Source organism: Cyprinus carpio, chromosome B7 (genome assembly GCF_018340385.1).
Source record: "Cyprinus carpio isolate SPL01 chromosome B7, ASM1834038v1, whole genome shotgun sequence".
In the NCBI taxonomy this organism is placed as follows: Eukaryota; Metazoa; Chordata; class Actinopteri; order Cypriniformes; family Cyprinidae; genus Cyprinus; species Cyprinus carpio.
In genome coordinates this window covers 34121652-34142251 of record NC_056603.1, presented here as the reverse complement: position 1 = coordinate 34142251, position 20600 = coordinate 34121652, and the positions used below count along the sequence as shown (strand labels likewise).

The 20600-nt window shown below is 42.0% G+C and overlaps 1 protein-coding gene across 21 annotated transcripts in view; it reads right to left on the bottom strand.

Annotated features, from left to right (window-relative positions):
* The window catches only part of LOC109103604 (collagen alpha-1(XXV) chain), a 527306-nt gene that overhangs the window by 289345 nt on the left and 217361 nt on the right, over nt 1-20600 (bottom strand). The gene's annotated exons all lie outside the window — the stretch shown is intronic.

Here is a 20600-nt window from a genome sequence, read left to right as displayed (position 1 = left end):
TTTTTAACAAATTTTATTCCCATATACAGAGCCCATGACATGCAGAGAATTATGTCCACAAATTAAGAAATTTTGCACTTTTTATGGTTCCTTTGTATTAATTAAAACGTGTTTAAATAATAATTAATCAATTTTAATAAATAAATAAATAAATAAAATGCTTTTGTTTACAGAATTTGGCCATGCAGGAGATTGGAGGAAAAAAAAAAAAATAATAATAATAATAATAATGATAATAATAAGTAAATAAATAAATAAAAAGACAACACAATATAACTTAAGAATTTTGTCATTTAATTAGAAAACAACCCCTGATTCACAACATTTGTTTCCAAACACAGAAATCAGGTAGAGCCCTGTACGGACCTCAAGCCTAAGCCCTATAGCAGCCCTTGGCCGACAGCGTACTAGTATCCTCGGTCCGAGTCTCTATTTAAAACAGTTACGTTTTGTTTATAATTGAAAAGTTATATTTCTTATTGTTTCATTATTAATTAATTTAGAAAAATATTTGGAACTTTTTTTAAAATTTATTTATTCTGAGTTGATCACGTTTGATCAGTTTAGCCTTCTCAAATCATCACGACTTACTTAAAATAAAATCTGTAGCTATAGAACACTTAAAGCATATTACAATGTTAGTTTAAACATTTAAAAGTGCACTGTTAGGCATATATCTAAGCATTTGAGTAGAGAGTGTGGAATTTAATGCACGGACGTACCAGTGTTATCCCTTCATTCTGTTCTTCATAACAGTGGAAACAACTTGAAGTACGCTGTCATTTTTGCTCATACAGATAAGACTAATATTTCATTCGGAACTATAAATGGTGAACCCTTATTTTTGTGTACACTCACATGAATATCAACAAAACGTTGTGCTTCTGTAAAATAGAGAAAATAAACCGGATGTGCTTTCTGCCGTCTCTGTCTGTGTGAACATGTTGAGCTCGGGCTCATATATATACTGTATATATTAGGTATATACAATCAGCATTTGAACGCTATAATAAACACACAAGAATTAACTGCTTGATGACACTGTTATTTTTATTATTGCGAAGTGAGATTAATGAAGAGTGCATCTGTCTTGCGCAAACACACAATGGAAAAGGGAAGTTTGGTTTATGAAGTTAATCAATCAATAGTCCAGTGGTAGAAGGTAGCCAGTGATTTCAGAAATCACGCGTTGTGGTGTTTTTATTATTATTATTATTATTATTATTATTATTATTATTATTTAATTTATTTATTGATTTATTTGATAATAATAAAATAATGAATACAAATAATTAATAAAAATATGTGTGTATCCTGTTGTTTGCTGGTTTATGTTACACCACTTTTTTTTCTTTTAGATAGAGCATGTCCATTTTACACTAAGCAACCAGTGTGACTGAATTAAGTCCAGCTGGAGGGACTTGGGGTTTGGGTTTAGTTCTGTATTGCTTTTGGGGGTTGAAATAAATGTGTGAATCTCTTGCTCTTTCATATGGAGAATATCTTGTGAGAATTTAGTTGTTGCAGAGCAGGTTTAGGCAAAGTATCTGACAAATAAGACCCGACTTTTTGGGAGACAACATATTTTGTAGACTTTCTGTGGTTTGCAATGCACAAACCAGAAGCAACAATATCTGCAGAATGGAAAAGCGTTGACCATACAAAAAAATTAAAATAAAATAGGCTTATAAATTTTATTAAAATTTTCATTTTTATATTTCAGAGGAAAAAAAACAATGTTAAGGATGTGTCATCTCTCCGTTACGGACCGCTCTGAAAGCAGAATTTGTGCATACGCATATAATATGCTTTAAAAACTTTAACAAAGCTGTCTAGAGGGAATTTAATAGGGCTGCCCCCAACGTAAGATTTTTTTAGTTACTAGTAGTCATTCATTTAGGTCATTATTCTTTTAGGTTACAGCATCGGCTTAAAAATAAACCTGTAAATTGAAGGCTATTTGACGTTTTAAAGTGATGTCGCTCCAAATCGTTGATCATTAGTTGTTCTTGTTCATGATTAAACGGATGCATGACTCTCATAAACTTGTTTTAATAAATTTCTTTTGCATTAAATAATAAAGATACAAAGCAGGTTAAGTTAAATATTAATGTACAAATAATTATAAAATGCTATAGAATGCGAATAAGATTGCAGTGTATTCCAAGTTCTGAGATCTTCACTGTATTTATCACTTTACTGTATATATCACTGCATTAGTTCACTTAAGCCAGGCTCACAGTACAGGATTTTTGGTTGGATTTGTCTATCGCAGACAGATTTCCAGTCCGCAACAAAACCCCCAGATCGTGATCAAATCGGTGCTCATTGCGGTTGCCGAAGCTCGATAAGTATGAGCAGGTCAGCAACATTATCCGAACCTGTCTCAAGCTATCACAGACAGTACGACATTTTCAAACCTGTTTAATATTTTCACCACATGATCTCGTAATGTGAGCGACACAATGACAAGGTGGAACTAATCCAGCCAATCACGGTGCAGATGGTATAAACACTCTTATCGTGCATCTTTATGAACAGAAACGAAAAGCCACAAATTATTCAAATCAACTTAATGCATTAGATTAACAAATGCATAGATTGTGTATATAAAACCACGTTTCATTGTACTGTTTAATAACCTCCAACTCATTCTACAGTACTGACAGTCCTTGTTGTCCACATCTTCCAAGCCATTGTTTCTGTCATATTCTCTTTTGTCGTGGTTTCTTTTTCTTTGTTTTCTTTTGGATAAAATAACTGCACAGACCAATTGAAGGGCCAGTTGATCATCCATGCTTGAAGATATGGCCTATAATCGCTGTAATTTTTTGCGACAAGGTACGTGAGAAAACGCTTCTTCACTGAATGTTTTGTAGTGTGTGCATCTCATTAGCATTGTGTTATGTAGTATGCGCTCAGCTATGACAAGACAACGACAGATGAGTCTTCAGCATCATCCCTGAAGGCCCTGAAGCTTCCCACCAGGTCAGTAAGACTGACATCCGGTCTGGTTGGGAAAGCTTATACAGCGGCAGGTCAGGCTGGCGCATGTCTGCACACCATGGCAGTGTTACAGGCATACAAGGCTGATCAGCTTAAGGAACTGGATGAAAAGGAGGAAGGGGAATCTGACGTAGTTGCCACAGATCTGTCCCTCTGGGCCACCAAGGAAATGGCCAGAACCATCAGCCATTCAATGACAGCACTGGTGGCCACGGAGAAGCATCTGTGGTTGAATCTCTCTGACATACAAGACAAGGACAGTTTCTTCCTCCTGGATGCCCAGCTCTTGCCCCCTGGGCTCTTTGGCAGTGCAGTCGACACTGACGTTGAGAGGTTTCAGGAGGCGAGGAAGCAAGAGGTGGCATTCCAATGCTTCCTTCATCACCGATCCCAGATCCACAGGGCTGCTGAGTGGTAGCAGCCCCAGCCATCAAGCCCCTCATACCGGCAGTCACAAAAGCAGAGCGTTACGCTCTCGGTTGGAGTCTTTGAGACCGAAAAAGGATCTGCGGACCGTTGTTCTGTCGAAGAAGACCTCGATCAAGTGGACCCTGACCCTGACACCACAAATGTCAGGACCCTGAGGGTAGCCCCCAGGGGAGGAAAGGATTAGACCTCAGCATACGGTGCCCGGACCTCCTCAGTGCCCTCTGGGAGCCACTATGTCGAAATCCTGGTGGTGTTTCAAGGCTCAGTATGCTCCAATGGGTGAATTTCCCAGCTGCAACCCGGCAATGGTATGGCACAGGAATGCTCGTCCCCTCAAATGAGGGCACTAGAGCCGTCAGATCAGTGGTTCCCAGCCGGTCATCCACTTCAGGGCACCGAAGTGATTCCTCTAGCCACACCAGAGTCCAGCCTCGAGAGAGGCTGGTTCCCTTAGTAGACTTTCTGCCAGTGTGGAAACTTCTGCCAAATGTCTCAAAATGGGTCCTGCAGTCTCTAGAAAGAGGCTACAGAATCAAATTTGGTTCTCGACCACCTTGTTTCAACGGGATCATTTCCACATTAGTGGGCCCCAAGCAGTCTCTAGTAATGGAACATGAAGTAGACACTCTCTTGAGGAAGGGGGCTATAGAACGTGTTCTCATGAGAGAGTCTGGATTCTACAGGCGTTACTTTAGGAGTTCTGAAGAAGGATGGGGGTTTTGTCCAATCATAGATCTGCATCTACTGAACTATGCTATCAAACGCCTTTGGTTCAATATGTTCACTATCAAACAGATTGGACGCCACTCCAGGGCATCTGTGTACTCAACTTCACTGATGATTGGTTGATTCTAGCTCAGTCAGAGCAGATGGCGGCCTGCCATTGACATGTTGTCCTCTCCCATATGAAAGAGTTGGGGTGAAGGCTTAGCACCAAGAAAAGTGTGCTTTCTCCACTACAGAGAACCACTTATCTGAGCGTGGTGTGAGATTTAATGACGATGCAGGCACGTCTGTCTCCTGGCCATATAGATGAGATTCTCATAGCCGTAAGGAGATTCAGAGAAGGCCAGTCACTCACTGTCAAACAGTTTCAGAGACTGTTGGGTCTGATGGCAGCTGCATCCAATGTGATACCTTTTGGTCTGCTGTACACGAGACCTTTGCAGTGGTGGCTCAGGACCAAGGGGTTTTCCCTGAGACGAAATCCACTTTGCATGATCAAGGTCACGCAGCAATGTATATGTGGTTTAGACATGTGGAAAAAAACATGGTTCCAAAAAAACATGGCTGGTGCACCACATCCTCCTGTTGCCTCAGGGAAAACTCCTCTGGTTCAGAACAGTTTACATCGCTGGGAACCTCAATGAGGGTGCAGACATCCTGTCAAGGCAGGGGCTGAGGCCTGCGAAATGGAGGCTCCACCCTCTGAAAAAACACACTGTCCACTCTGATTCTCCCTCATGCATCCAGCTCCGCTTGGGCTGGAACTCAGAATGCAGTCGTAGCCGAGTCTTTGTCTGTATGCTTTTACCCTGATCGCTCTGCTCCTGGGAATTCTGGAGAGAGTATGTCGGGTTGGGATCCATCTTCTGCTAGTAGCCCTGTTCTGGCCGGCCTGAGTATGGTTCTCGGCCCTTGGGCCTTGTGTCCCTTCTCGATGGTTCTCCCCTGGAGATTCCAATCAGGAGGGACCTCCTCTCTCAGGCGGGGGGCTCCATCCTTCACCCCCACCCGGAGTTATGGAAGCTGTGGGAGTGGTCACTGAGGGGGCACAGCTCTTAGCATACGATCTCTCAACCGAGGTTGTTGAGACCACACTCCAGTGCAGAGCTCCTGCCACAAGGAAACAGTACACCTTGAAGTGGAAACGTTTCACTTCTTGGTGGGGACAGCAACTGCAAGACCCAGTCAACTGCCCGGTTGGTACAGCTCTGGAGTTTCTGCAGGAACGTTTCTCTGCAGGGTTATTTCCTTCCACTCTGAAGGTATACGTGATGGCCATAGCTGCTTCCACGCCCTTCTGGGTGGTCAGTCATTGGGAAGACACCTACTCATCACTCAATTCCTCCATGGCACCCAGAAGCTGAGGCCAGTATAGTGCACTAAGGTGCACTTTCCGTTTCATGCCTGGAGTTTGCTCCGGGCATGGTTAGGGCATTCCTTTACCCGAGGCCTGGGTATGTCCCTAAGGTACCCACTTCTACGCTAGGGCCTACAGTACTACTGGCCTTCTGTCCAGTTCAAATGCTAGATGCTTACGCACACTGAGCTGCCCTGTGGCGTAAGGCAGATCAGGAAGGGAGGAGGACAGAAGGCCGGTAGTAAGTGACGTATGTCACGTCACTTACTACCGGCCTTCTGTCCTCCTCCCTTCCAGGAATCAGGCCAAGAAAAGCTTAATTTGCTCTGTCCAGTTCAAATGCAAGATGCTTACGCACACTGAGCTGCCCCGTGGCGTAAGGCAGATCAGCTCTTTGATTCCTTTGGTCACTTGCCTAAGAGTCCTCTGGTCCCCAGTCACCTATAGGGGTCAGAGCGCATTTGACCAGGAGTATGGCAGCCTCCAAGGCCTTCTCTTTGGGTGTGGCTCTGCAGAATATTTGTGCTGCCTCAGGCTGGTCCTCTCCACACAAATTTGTCCACTTCTAGAGCTGGCATCTACCCCAGGGTCCCAAGTCCTCTTGTCGTGATGTGCTTGTGAGATACACACACCAGACAAGGACTTGGTAGTACGGCGCAGTGGGTAGTCTGGTTCCTAAAGAATTTCAACGCAGCTCGAGTTCCTGAAGGGGAACATCCCTAGGTTACGCATGTAACCATGGTTCCCTGAGGAAATGAGATGCTGTGTCTCCTTGCCATACTCCCTGCATCCCTGCAAGTGCTGTGTCTCCTTGCCATGCTCTCTGCATCCCTGCAAGTGCTCACTTCATCAAAAGCTAAACTGTGCTTTGCTGGGTGCACCTTTATGCTTCCTGGTTGCTCACATCACCCTGCTCGTGATGTCTCGCTGCCCTATTGGACTAATTTCACATGTGCTTCAGAGCATGGTCACGCAGAGGTGTTCCCTTAGCATTCCGATGCAGTGTCTTGTTCCCTTGGGGAACCATGGTAACATGCGGAACCTAGGGATGTTATGTACAGTATATATCTTGAATTAATTATTAAACCAATGTCTGAATCATTAACTGTTTCAAAACGAATGCTGTTAACACAATAATTGTTGAAACATTTGCAGTTAGCCTATTGTACAAATAAAAACACTATAATATAAACTGTGAATTACTTTACAAGGTGAATCAAAGTATATGTGTATTCAAAGCATAAATATTTATTCAGATTTCAGAATGAACACATTGTCATTTGTAATACATATGTTAAGGATCTCGTCCATCTGATGTTTATCATGTTCATCAGTTGTTAGATACTGTAATGTATATGAACCTAAATTTTTAATATGCAGGGGAAATTCCTGACATTAAACAAATAACTGTTTACATGCTTAGAACATTTGCAAAAGAAGAATGTACAAGGATACTTCAGATATGAAAATGCTGACTTTGGTGATGTTTTATCATTAAAATTGTACAATTTCCTATTAATTCAATAAAATGTATGTGAATAATAGGGAATAACCAAAAGGCAGTTGTTCACTTTTATGATGTCATGAGCAATCCAATTCTCTATTATACTGTAGATCAGTGGTCACACCACAGTATTGGGTGATCACTTGGGCAGGAATTCTTACTCAGGGTGGCAACGTTGGTATTGACATTCCCTGTGCATCAATGCCATGATGTAGCGCTGTGTTCAATTAAACACAATGGACGAAATGCGTTGCAATGCCACATTTTGAGCATGCCTGTGTGCCTTCCTTCAGACAATTAGTACTTGGGTATTCTGTGACATAGGTGTTCAGACACCAGCTCATGCAGAAGCATTCCCTAACATCAATGCAATGATGCAGTTTCTCGTTACTTTTTCAGGGGAAAAAAAAAGACCCATAATACAGAGGTGAAGTTCAAACAGGACGATGGTTCACCAAGAAGTGATGATGCAGCATGCCTTTTATGGTGCTGGTGACAGCATGCAAAGGCCATATGCTTCATTATCGGCTTTCACAAATGCTTCGGCAAACACTCATTATGCTTGAGGCCAGGTGTCAGAACCTACAAAAGGTAACTGAGTTTGTCTTTGCAAATTAACACTAAACACAACATGTACGTATTACATAACCATCATTCTCTGATGGAGGGAACAAAGATGTTATGTTGTGACAACATAAGGGGTCAATTTGGGAGCCCCAATCATCTCTTAGTTTAAAAGAAAATGGCAATGAAAATTGGCTAGTGGATTTTGCATGCTGAGCCACTCCCCGTACATACGGGTATATAAGGCAACAACGTGCATCCACTCATTCAGGTTTTACGCTGAGGAGCCGAGAATGTGCTTCAGCGATTGGTTCAGGGTTAAGGCATAGGGACATAAAGTCTCTGTTCCTTCCATCAGGGAATGTGTTATGTAACCAAGACGTTCCGTATCTGTTGGTTGACGAGTTATGTCAGAAAACACCACAACCTGAATGCAGTCACAACCCTGTGGCGCCACAAATGTTGACAAGCTGCAGCATTTGAGACAAATGCTACACATAGGCCGTAACCTTCCCAACACCTGAGCGCTGACCTTGGTAATCTAAAGGAATAAAGGTGAGTACATCACTGCTGGAGATGGCCGTGCTACTGTTCCATTCACAAAAAAAAAAAAAAAAAAAAAAAAACACAGAAGAGATTTCAACCATCAGTGAAAGATTGCTTCAAATCTTTCCTATTTTGATTGTTACAGCTTGGCGGTAACGATGGGAAAGTGAGCCTTCCAAAGGGAAGGTCGCTACAGAGGCCCCATTCTCGTAGGGAGGTGACACATGGAGACACATGTCAAATCCCTAATACGGACAAAAGCATCCAGCTATCACTGTATGATCTGAATAAAAGGCAGAAACTTTTGGAAACATGAAGACATTAAACACACAATTGCGGCATTATATGGTTTATTTGTGTTTTCCAAATCATATCCAGGTAATAAATAAAGTATATGAAAAATGCAGTGCTTAACTGACATAGCATTTATTACAGTACATAAACCATTCTGCCTTATGTAATAAAAGAGTGTTTGTAGTATATTAACAAATCATTATTATTGTCCAGCTGTGTATCTGATTTCAAAGCCAATTAAAAGCAAGAAATAAGAGAAAAATGAAAGTTTACATATAGCTAGGGCAATATATATTTGGACACTGGCACAATTTTTATTATTTTAGCTGTTGACCAAAACATATTCAAGTTAGAGTTATATAATATGGGCTTAAAGTGCACACTCTCAATCTTAACTATAAAGTACCAGCCCATCAGGATGCTCTCCACAGTGCAGGTGTAGAATGTTCTGAGGAGGCTGGGGCTCATTCCAAACTTCCTCAGCCATCTCAGGAAGAAGAGGCATTGATTGTAACATGGAGTCAGAGACGTTCGGATCCATATGCAGTAGTTTATTATAGAGTGGTCAAACAGGCAGTAATCCAACAACAGCGTCAAGTGTGTAAAGGGATATCCAAAATAAGTAACAGTACCAGGCAGAGGTTGGGGCAGGCAGCAGAGAATCAAAGGCGAAATACACAAACCAAAATCAGACACGGGAAGAACAAACACTTGTAGGAAAATGCTCGGAAATGCTAGACGGGGCTAAATAAGTCTTCACAGTGAGTTGGTGTGAGTGTGCTGTGTATATGTGTGTGTGTGTATTAGCTGCAGGTGTGTGTAATTAGATGCAGGTGTGTGTGTGTGTGTGCACAATCAGTCCCAGGGATGAGGCAGGATGGGAATTGGAGTTCGGAATGGAAATGGACACCAAATGCAAGAGTCCTGAGTGCAGTGCCCCCTACTGGAGTTCGGGTGGGAGCTGGAGCGGAGGCAGAACAGGGGGAGGGATGGAGGGCCAGGTCCACGTGGAAGTGGATTGGCCGGGGACCGAGGCAGTGTCGACAGAGCAGGAAGCCAGGGTGGAGCAGGTGGAACTGGAGCCCACTGGGGTGGAGCAGGCGGAACTGGAGCCCACTGGGGCGGAGCAGGCGGAACTAGAGCCCACCGGGGCGGAGCTAGAGCCCACTGGGGCGGAGCAGGCGGAACTGGAGCCCACCAGGATGGCACAGGCGGAACTGGAGCCCACCGGGGCGGCAAAGGCGGGACTGGAGTCCACCGGGGCAGAGCAGAGGACCCCCACAGCCGAGCAGACATTACAGAAGCCCACCAGGGCAGAGCAGAGGACCACCACAGCCGAGAAGCTGGGACAGAAGCCCACCAGGGCGGAGCAGAGGACCACCACAGTGGAGTCGATGGCACAGGAGAGCAAGTCTGGTCAGGTAGGACTGAAACAGAGAACATAAACAGATTAAAGGCGGCCTCCGTGGCCGTGATAAGGCAGGTAGAAAGTTCCCACACGGCCTCCATAGCCGAGACAGGGCAGGCAGAGAGTTCACAGATGGCCTCCATAGCAGTGGCAGGACAGAACGAGAGTTCATAAACGGCCTCCATAGCCATGACAGGACAGAACGAGAGTTCATCAATGGCCTCCATAGCCATGACAGGACAGGACGAGAGCTCACTGACGGCCTCCATAGCCGTGACAGGACAGGCCATGAGTTCATGGATGGATACCACTGACACCTCCGAAGGTTCTGCAGCAGTTGCCGCCACCTCTGTAGGTTCCACAGCAGTAACAGTCTCCTTGACAGCAACACAACAGGCTAAGAGAACATTGCTTGGTGCAACAGACAGGATGAGACGAGGCTCTGGATGATCAGCTGAGACGTGTCAAGGCTCTGGAAGTTCAGCTGAGATGTGTCAAGGCTCTGGAAGTTCAACTGAGACGTGACGAGGCTCTGAAAGTTCAGCTGTGATGGGACGAGGCTCTGGAAGTTCAGCTGAGACGGGACAGCTTTACTTGACCCTTGAAGATCAGCGGTGACTTTACTTGACCCTGGAAGATCAGCGGTGACTTGACCTGACTCCGGAAGGTCAACGGTGACGTGACCTGACTCCAGAAGGTCAACGGTGACGTGGCCTGACTTGACTATGGAAGGTCAATGGTGACTTGACTTGACTATGGAAGGTCAACGGTGACTTTACTTGACTCTGGAAGGTAAACGGTGACTTGACTTGATTCCAGAAGATCAGCTGTGGCTGCCATTTCTGGAGGAAGTGGCATGACCCGACCTCTCTTTAGAGGCTGCATGCGAGGAGCGGGTTCTAGATTGGGGGCCATTTTGTGCTGGGGTGCCAGATTGGCGGCCATCTTGTGCTGTGGCGCTGGTGGCCATCTTTTGCTGTGGCGCCGGGCTGGCGGCCATCTCGTGCAGTGACGCTGGTGGTTTAAGCTCCGCTGCCGACTGCGCTTGACAATGTTGCCCCCTCCGAAAAAAGTTCTTTGGGGTTTCAATGCTGTCCTCTGCCTCTCCCACGGTGAACGGAGAGTCACATAACAGAAGAGCATACTCCCTGCAATTAAACTCCCCTCTTGGTAACCATGACTTAATTGGGTCACTGAGTCCAAAACGGAACAAGTCCTTAAACAAAACTTCATCTTAGTAACGGGGTAACGAGAGCTGCTGGATCCTGGTATAGCGAAGTCTTCTGTAAAGTGGAGTCAGAGACGTTCGGATCCATATGCAGTACTTTATTACAGAGTGGTCAAACAGGCAGTAATCCAACAACAGCGTCAAGTGTGTAAAGGGATATCCAAAATCAGTAACAGTACCAAACCAAAATCAGACACGGGAAGAACAAACACTAGAAAGAAACTAAAAAGAAACTGCTCGGAAATGCTAGACAGGGCTAAACAAAAAGACTTTGCAGTGAGTTGGCGTGAGTGTGCTGCTTAAATGTGTGTGTGTGTGTGTGCGTATTATCTGCAGGTGTGTGTGTGTGCAATCAGTCCCAGGTATGAGGCAGGATGCGAATTGGAGTTCGGAATGGAAATGGGCACCAAATGCATGAGTCCTGAGTGCAGTGCCCCCTACTGGAGTTCATGGGCACTCCAGCTGATGATCGTGACATTGATGTGCCTTCAGCACTGCATCAGTGTGTGTAGACCATGTGAGATCCTCACTGATGTTAACACAGAGGAACTTAAAGCTGTTTACTAGGCATGGGCCGGTATGAGATTTTGACAGTATGATAACCTTAAGCAAAAATATCACGGTTTCAAGGTATCATGGTATTGTTGTTAAAGACTGGGTAAAAAAAAGTAATAATTTCCACTGGACACAATATATTTTGTTTTTGAGCAACATACAGAATATTAGAAACAGCAGAATTAGTTTATTTTTTCTTTGATTTGTTTCCTAAAAAGAAAAAAATGAAGACTGACATCTTTATTTAACCTAAATCTGTAATTACAGTTATTTATTTTTTGTTATATAATTCATATACATATCATTTATATCATTATTTATATAATAATATTCATACACATAATTTGATTTAATAATAACCCAATTTGAAGCAAAAACAAAATGTTCTGACAAGCTTTGTGAAATTATACTACATGCCTGAATGAAACAAACAGCAGAAGCTCAGAATGAGATGCAGATTCACTCTCTGACAGCAGGAGGCGCCTCTGGAACACCAGATATAGACCAGATATAGCATTTCCTTGGTTACCGCTGTAAACAAAGCTGTGCTGTGCTGAAACAATGCTTTAATATGAACTATACAGAGACAAGATGAAAAGAAAATACCACGTAAACTTTTCAGAAGACAGTCAGCTCCCCTCAGAAACACGCTCATATAAACCCCCAAATCAAATCAATATTGAGGATTTTCTTCCAGTTGTCATGCATCATGAACAGTGAGTGATCTGCCTACTATAGTATTTTTCTCTGTGCGTCTGTCTTCAGCATCTCTGGCCTGTGTTAACAGGCGTTAACAGACTATATATTTTCACATAAATGACATTTTGGAAAATGATTGCATTGCAACACAGTTTGTGCAAGTCCAGAACAGAGAGTTGCAATAAGGCAAAAAATGGCCAGTTGCCGATCGTGTAAAGACCAAAGTATTCTGTCCGTCCACGCACCATCAGCATTACATTATTTTCTTCATCAAGAGGGCTCGCAGACAGCTGCGCACTGTGAGACGGACGGTTTTAAAACCGTGCATTTTCCGGATTGCATTTCGCAATGTAGGAACCTATGTTTAAAAGCGTGTGTCTGTCGTAGACAGTTATACAAACAACATCCAACATGTAGGACAACAAAATAACAAGTTAAACAAACAAAAAACTGCAAAGTTTACTGGGAACTCACAACACGGCCGTAATGGTTCCGCCATGCTCGGAACAATCTTGGATCAATAATCCTGTCCTCAGATATTTCACCTTAGCTAGAGACTCTGGATCTGGAGGAGACAAATATGAGACCTTGTTTGAAACTTTAGAGGAGACAAATGTGAGAAATCCAGAGTCTCCAGCTAAGGAGAAATATCTGAGCACAGTGTGTGATGTTGTTGAGATCTCTTTTAATTAGGTAAACCGGAACCGAGAACACTTCCCATAACACCTGATGTACTTGCTACATCATTAGAAGAATGGTATCTATGCTGATATTAGTCTGTTTCTCTCTTATTCTGAGGTCAACTTAGCCACCAGATCCAGTCTGTATCCAGGTCAGATGGTCACTGCAGTCATCCGGATCCAGTACGTATCCAGCCCAGATGGTGGATCAGCACCTAGAAAGGACCTCTACAGCCCTGAATCTCAGCGGAGACCAGGACAGCTAGATGAGCCCCAGATACAGATCCCCTGTAAAGACCTTGCCTCAGACAACCACCGGGACAAGACCACAGGAACCAGTTGATTCCTCTGCACAATCTTACTTTGCTGCAGCCTGGAATTTAACCCTCTGGAGTCGATTAACGCGTATACGCGTTTTGGGGTATTTTCTCCTGATAACCCCGAAAAGAACTTAAATTACACTTTCAGTTTTGATCGTACAGATAAGAGCAATACATCAATCGAATCTGTAAAGGGTCTACTTTTTTTTGTATACAGACATAATAACCACAAAACTTTGTGCATTTATAAAATAAAGATAACAAACAAGGAGTGCTGTCTGCAGCCTTTTTCTGCGCTGATCTTCAGTTACAAACGCGTCATTAAAATGAACTGTAACTCAGTGAATACTCAACACAGAGACATGAGAGAGATATCTATAGAAAGCCTGACATGTCTACTTGTAAACTAAACAAGTGCTGCCGAAAACAAATATTCTGTGATAAAGTAATCTATATGAAAACAACGCGATGTCCGTTTTTCACGTCTCCCTTCATTATCTTCTAATGCGACCACGCCCCCACGCCGAGCGCGCTTTTGAGATTCAAATGTTTCACTGAAGCGCGTTTGAATACGCCCACACAACAGAAGACAACGCAGCGAGATTGTTCTTCAAGTTTTTTTATTTTACTGTTTGCTTCGCGATGAGAGGAATAAGACATAATTCACCCCAAAAAGATGTGATGTGGTTGAGAATTTGAGATTTGGATTTCCTCCGAAAAAAAGAATGAAGCACTTTATCCAGCAGAGATCATAAACATGAGTAAGTCTCTTTTTATTTATTTATATACTTGTACTAGTTTTCACATAACATTTTACTAGTTAGACTTTTTCCAAAGACTTTTTCCAAACTATAATTCCTGACTAAATGTATAATCAAGTGAAATATTATGAAGTTTCAATAACAATATACACTACTATACCATTCAAAAGCTTGATGTAAATAATATAAATGTACCAATAAATGTAACTGTAACAAATGTAATAAAGAATGCTGTTCTTTCAATGTATCCCCCCTAAAAAACCTGAAAAAAATATTCTCGGCTCTTTTCAACATTAATAATAATAATAATAATAATAATAATAATAATAATAATGATAATAACAATAAATGTTTTTTTTTTTTTTTTGTAGAAAGTAAGATTGTTAAAAGGATTTCTGAAACATTGTGTGACTGGAGTAATGATGCAAAAAATTCAGTTTGAAAGTCAGCTTTGATTGTTCCTAATAAACTGTTTAACTGCATTCACAAGTGAATATTAAATTATGTTGTGGGATAATTAAATATATTCTAAATAAACTACAAACATAAAATTATATACATTTATTTTGTCCTCACATTCTTTCTTGTAACTCACCCCTCTCAGTGACACAGCTGACTGAATGGCTCATTATGCAGCTCATTATGCAGGCCTTTGTCTTCTCAGGTGTGAATTCATGATAGTTGACGCCTACTCGCATATGACTTTTACCAACAAAAAGTCTTAGAAAATTTAAATCAATATATTGTTTTCTGTAAGTGAGTAAACAAGATGATTTTCACATCATTTAGAAAAAAAAATTCTAGGCTACAAGCTCCAGTTCTCAAAAGTCCCGGGAACCAATGTTCTGTATGTGTTTTATTGCCTTATTCAAGTGATTTAACATTTTTAGTTTTTCACTAACCACACATATCATTTTTTTTTTCTCAAAAACACAATCATGTACATATATGCTGCTCACATATTATTATAGCCCAGTTTGTGCTGATTACAGTGAAATTAGACTTTAGCCATTTAGATATTTATAAGAAACTGAAAAAAACACAAATGTCAGGGCATGACAAAACTTCTCCAGGCCCCAAAAATACCCTTAGACTCCAGAGGGTTAAACTGAACTGAGCTGCATGATGACATCACTGAATTCAATGATGAACTGCCTTTAACTGTCATTTTGGATTATTGACACTGTTTTCGTAATTAACGTTGTTCAGTTGCTTTGGCACAATCTGTTTTGTTTAAAGCGCTATATAAATAAAGGTGACTTGACTTGCCCAAATAATACTTTCTTTTTTTAATCAACATTTTTCATATATGTGTGTGTATTTAGTGGGGAATGTGGCTGTATCTGCATGATTACAATCTGTTTTAGCGCAAATTAGCATGTAATTACTGTGTAATCACAGCTATCAATGTGAACGTTGTCTATATGAATAGAGTGTGATTGTTGACCTTATGGCGCATCTATATGATTACCATCTCTATAACTGGCCATCAGCACGTCAGCACGTGATAAATGACTATATTAGCATCTACCAGTGTAAATGCTGTATTTAGGATGTGCTGTAATTGGCATACATAGTTAATTCTGTTTTATTTTTCTTATTTTTATTACTCAAATTATTCTTATTGTATTTTTCTAGTGCTCAAAATAAATCACTTATATGATGTCTAAGATTCTGTCTATTGATTTATAATTGAAAAAACTATGTATTGGTAGGTTTAATGACTAAAATAGTTTGTAGAGCCCTTCAATACATTTGATAAATATTTTTCCTCAAGCAGGGGAATGGGTGGTGGTGGCGGGGGACTAGACATAGTATCAGTTGTAGTAATATCTTAGTAGTATCTTTGAAAATAGATTTGAAATAGAAACTCATGAGACAGGTGACTTCCAACCCATTACTTTTCTAGATTGTTCCAGGACTGATTTCATGTATTTTTACATGAAATAAAAGAAAAAAAAATTCAAGGCACTTCAGTGTCTATAACTTTTAATCTGGGTGATGAAAAGTAAAGACCAAAGGGTCTTTTCCAATGACACAAAAACTGTGTGTGTAGCACACTGAATTAAGGAACTGTTGCAATTTTAAGTTAGGTAGAGCATTTTCAGCTGTGACTCTCATAATAGGGGGTGGGGGTGGGGGTGGGTTGCTGGCTAACAGGTTAATAATGCATCACTGTATGAGCTCAGCATATATAGGCTACATTACGTGTCACACTATTTTTTCCAATTGTTTATCTATTTATCAGTTTCTACCTGTAGGTCAGTATAAGATGAACTAAACAGTGGTCAGAGAGCCCCAAAGCTGTCCGTGAGACAGAACGATATGCATCCTTTATTGTGGTGTAACAGTGATCCAATATATTACTGTCTCTGGTGGGACATGTAACATACTGTCATTATTTTGGCAGTTCACGGGAAAGATTTGCTTTATTTAAGTCCCCAAGAATGATTATAACAGAGTCTGGGTCTTGTTGTTCTGTGTCTGTGATCTGCTCAGCGAGTTTCTGTAAAGCTAAGCTCAAGTGTGCTTGCGGAGGAATGTAAACACTCACGAGAATGAACGAGCAAAACTCCCGCCACGAATAGAACGGCTTACAGTTAATTAAGTGCGCTTTCAGATCGCGGCAGCACATCTTCTTTAACACTGTTACATCTTTACACCACCTTTCGTTTATGTAATAACATGTCCTGCCGCCACACGATTTCCCCGTTGATTCTGCGTCGCGATCCGCTCTAAACAGCTGAAAGCCAGGCAGATGTAGCTCGCTGTCCGGAATGGCGTCATTCAGCCAGGTTTCCATGAAACACAGAGCAGCAGAGTTTGAAAAATCCTTGTTTGTTCTGGAGAGCACAAGAAGTTCGTCAGTTTTGTTGGGTAGAGAGCGGAGATTCGCCAGATGGACGATGGACGAAAAAAAAGCTCAGCGTTCTGAGCTTCACAAGACTTATTTTGAAATAAGTAATAACTCTTCCCCCCTCTGCGTGTCCTGAAGCGCTTGTTCAGCGCTGCTGCTCCGCCAACTACAACGTTCAGCAAATTATCTATATAACTGAAATGCAGTAGAAGGTTTTGTGGTGTGTTCTGCCAAATGTTCAGCAGTTCATCCCTGGTAAAACTGATTGTGTTTGAGAAACAACAAAAAAAAAAAAAAGGAAAAATTACACCATCTTTGTGCAGCACCATCTTACCAGCCAAAACTTACCAAATTTTGATTAATAGGTGTTCTCACGTGACAGAACACTTCTACTACTCACTCTGACCCCCATTCGTAAAGACATTTTGAAATACAAAACATGATTTTTTCAAAAAAAGTCGGGACACTAAAAATAGAGCTGAAATACAGGACTGTGTTGGGAAAAACGGGATGTCTGGTCACTCAAGCCTTAACTCATACTACATACTGTATGTAGACGATTTTTATTAATCAAGATATCAATTATGTATAATCACTGTGAATATAGCCATTTGTGTATCAAGTTATTCTACTATTAAAATTTTAAAAAAGCCCTCTAACACATGTTGTTAGAAAACAAATAGAGAGTGCAAGTTTTCTTTTTTTTTAAAAAAGGCCTCTAACACTAGGTTTCTCTGTTCTTCTTCTATTCTATCTGTTTTCTTTTTATTTATTATTAAAAAGACTCTCTAACACTAGTTTTTTCTATTAATTTCTTATTCTATCTACTAAACTAAAAACAACAACAACAAAATCTTGCTACATGTACTGCGTTAGGCTAACTGAGACTTGGCATAGCACTTGCATGTTATTGCTCTTTTGTTGGTTTTGATTGCTTCTGTCATCCTCATTTGTAATTCACTTTGGATAAAAGTGTCTACTAAATGACTAAATGTAAATTTAATATATACAGTATACATACAGTACATACATACATATACATATAGCAGGAAGGGTTGGGCAGAACAAGCCATGCACTCAAACACCGTGCAAGTGGCACCAAAGGGACAATCGAACTTGAAGGATAGCGGTGGGGAGTCATGCCTCATGGCCTAGAAGGCATCGCGTTCTGGTTCATCACGGCCGAACTCACTGTGTCCCCAAAGGGACCGACCAGAGACGTGTGGAGAGGTGTTGTGTACCCAAATCGCAATATTTTGGCGGTTGGCTATATCGGGCATCGGATGTGAGAATGGGGAGGTATGTTGTCAACCAATGTCAACCCATGAGCCTGATAACCTGATAAAAATTCTGATAGAAAGAAAATGAAACACAGGATTTTCCACCTGGCCTTCCATGAAGACTTGGCGGCCCCATGAGACATGGGGAGCACCACCTTCTAGCGTGGAGTGCGCACTGCTGAGTGTCAAGAAAGCGCACCTTGTCAACATTTTTCATCTCGACCAGGTTAAGCCAGAGAAGGCACTCTTGGACCGCCAGAGTGGACATTGTATTCCTAAGGGTCCATGCCATGACTTTTGATGTTCGGAGGGTGAAGTCAGTCAACCCCGGGTCGGTACTACCCTCGTGCATTTGTTTTACGGTCTTGGCCTGGTGAACTTGCAGGATAGCCATGGCATGCAAGGCAGAAGAGGCTTGGCCCACAGCACTATAAGCTCTGGCAGCGAGAGCTGCCAACAGCTTACAGGCTTTGGATGGGAGACACAGACGATTCCTCCAAGTGGTGGCGTTTTGCAAGCACAAGTGCACTGCAACAGCTTTCTCCAACTGGGGAATGTCTACATACCCCATAGTCACCCTGCCATTGAGGTTAGTGAGGATGGAGGAGGGAGACGAGTGGCGTCTGGGCCACTGAATGCAACACTGGGACCACCATGAGATGGGCCAGCAGAATAACTTTGGAGCTGGTCAGGACAAGCACTGTGAGAGGAGTAAGAGGTCTGTGGGGACTGGACCTCACTGTAACCCTCAAATCTCCCAGAGCTCGAATCTCCACAATTGCAGTGTTGCCATGGTCATGTTCTCGCAGTGCAGGCATGAACCATCCATGAACACATCTTCAGTGTGCTGAATGCACAGACACAGAAGGCAATGCTTGTGGCCATCATCAGAGGACACAAAACGACCGCAACCAAGATGACACAGACAAAGCGGAATCTTTAAAAAGAGGCGAGCCGTCCGCAGTTGCTCTTTTAGAGGAAATCTGCTCTTTTAGTTGAAGCACCCAGGGGAATCACTGAAAAGGGACATGGCTATTCGCACTATACCACCAACCAGAACAGCCAACATACAGCAGATGAATGGCTTTGCAGAGTATAACAGGTTTCATACAAACACTCGGCTCCGAAACAAAAATCTGAATGAGTGGATGCATGCTGTCACCTTATATTTAAATGCAGAGCACAAATTCTGAGTATGGGTCACCATACTTGGCTGTATGTCCCTTCACTTATATGTATGGGGAGTGGTTCAGCATGCAATTTCCACTAGCCAATTTTCATTGCCGTTTTCTCTTAAATGATGATTGAAAGTTGACCCCTAATGTCTTCATGACATAAATCGACAGATAGGGAACATAGGGTATGATTTTACTCCAAAATTCAATGCACATTACAAAATGACAAATGCAAGTCCATGATTGGGTGCCTGGATTCCAGTTGTTTCCCTGAATTGCAGCGATCCAATTGCTTATATTTTCTGTAGCACTCAGCAGTCTGTAAAAAATATTGCTCCACTTTCTTGTTTTACCTATTTGTTCAATCACACAGCAGATCTTTCACATTTACAATGTGTTTGCACAGCATTCAAGCTGAACATTAATGTCTTAGTGAGTGACTCCTGCCTACTGTGACATCATATTCATACCCTTTATATGCAGGACTTTTGAGAAATAACTCAAATACCACTGAACTTATAGTAATGTAAATAATTACCCAAATTAATACTTATTGCACTGATACCATAGACCATTCAAGATTATGACAGATATCAGAAAAATGCACCAAATAACAGAGAGAGAGGTACAGTAAGGAGAGGCAAAGACACTTATTCTGTGTTAGAAAGAAGCTGTGTTTCAACCAGCTAAAGAGCAATCATTGGAACTTAGCACACATGCAAGAAGAATGGAATGAGATATTTAAGTGATTTATTTCATAATCTGCCAAATGTAGCTAAAAGCATCCTGTGAATTAATATAGTTGCCAAGCAACTGAGCTGAAAATATTTACATTCTTTGAACGACCTCTTAGTCTAGCATACTCTCATGCCACTGTAATGTCATGGCTCTTTTCCACTGCATGGAACGGCTCGCGGTATGGTATGGCACAGCTTGGCTCAGCAAGGCACAGTTTGCATTTCCACTTCAGTTTAGTATCGCTTTAGAATGGGTCGGATTATTCACATGTCATTATAATTGCGTCGCCTCTACTGCCATGACTCCTAAAAAAACGTTTTTATTCCGCGTCGCCCCATCAAGCTCTTGCTGGATCCACTCCTCTGCATTCAATGAGAGGAACGTCTGTTCTTCTGCAACAGACAACAAAATAGGGTGGCCATATGCGCCGTTCATACGGGACACGTCCCGGCCAGGATTTTAATATTGCCGAA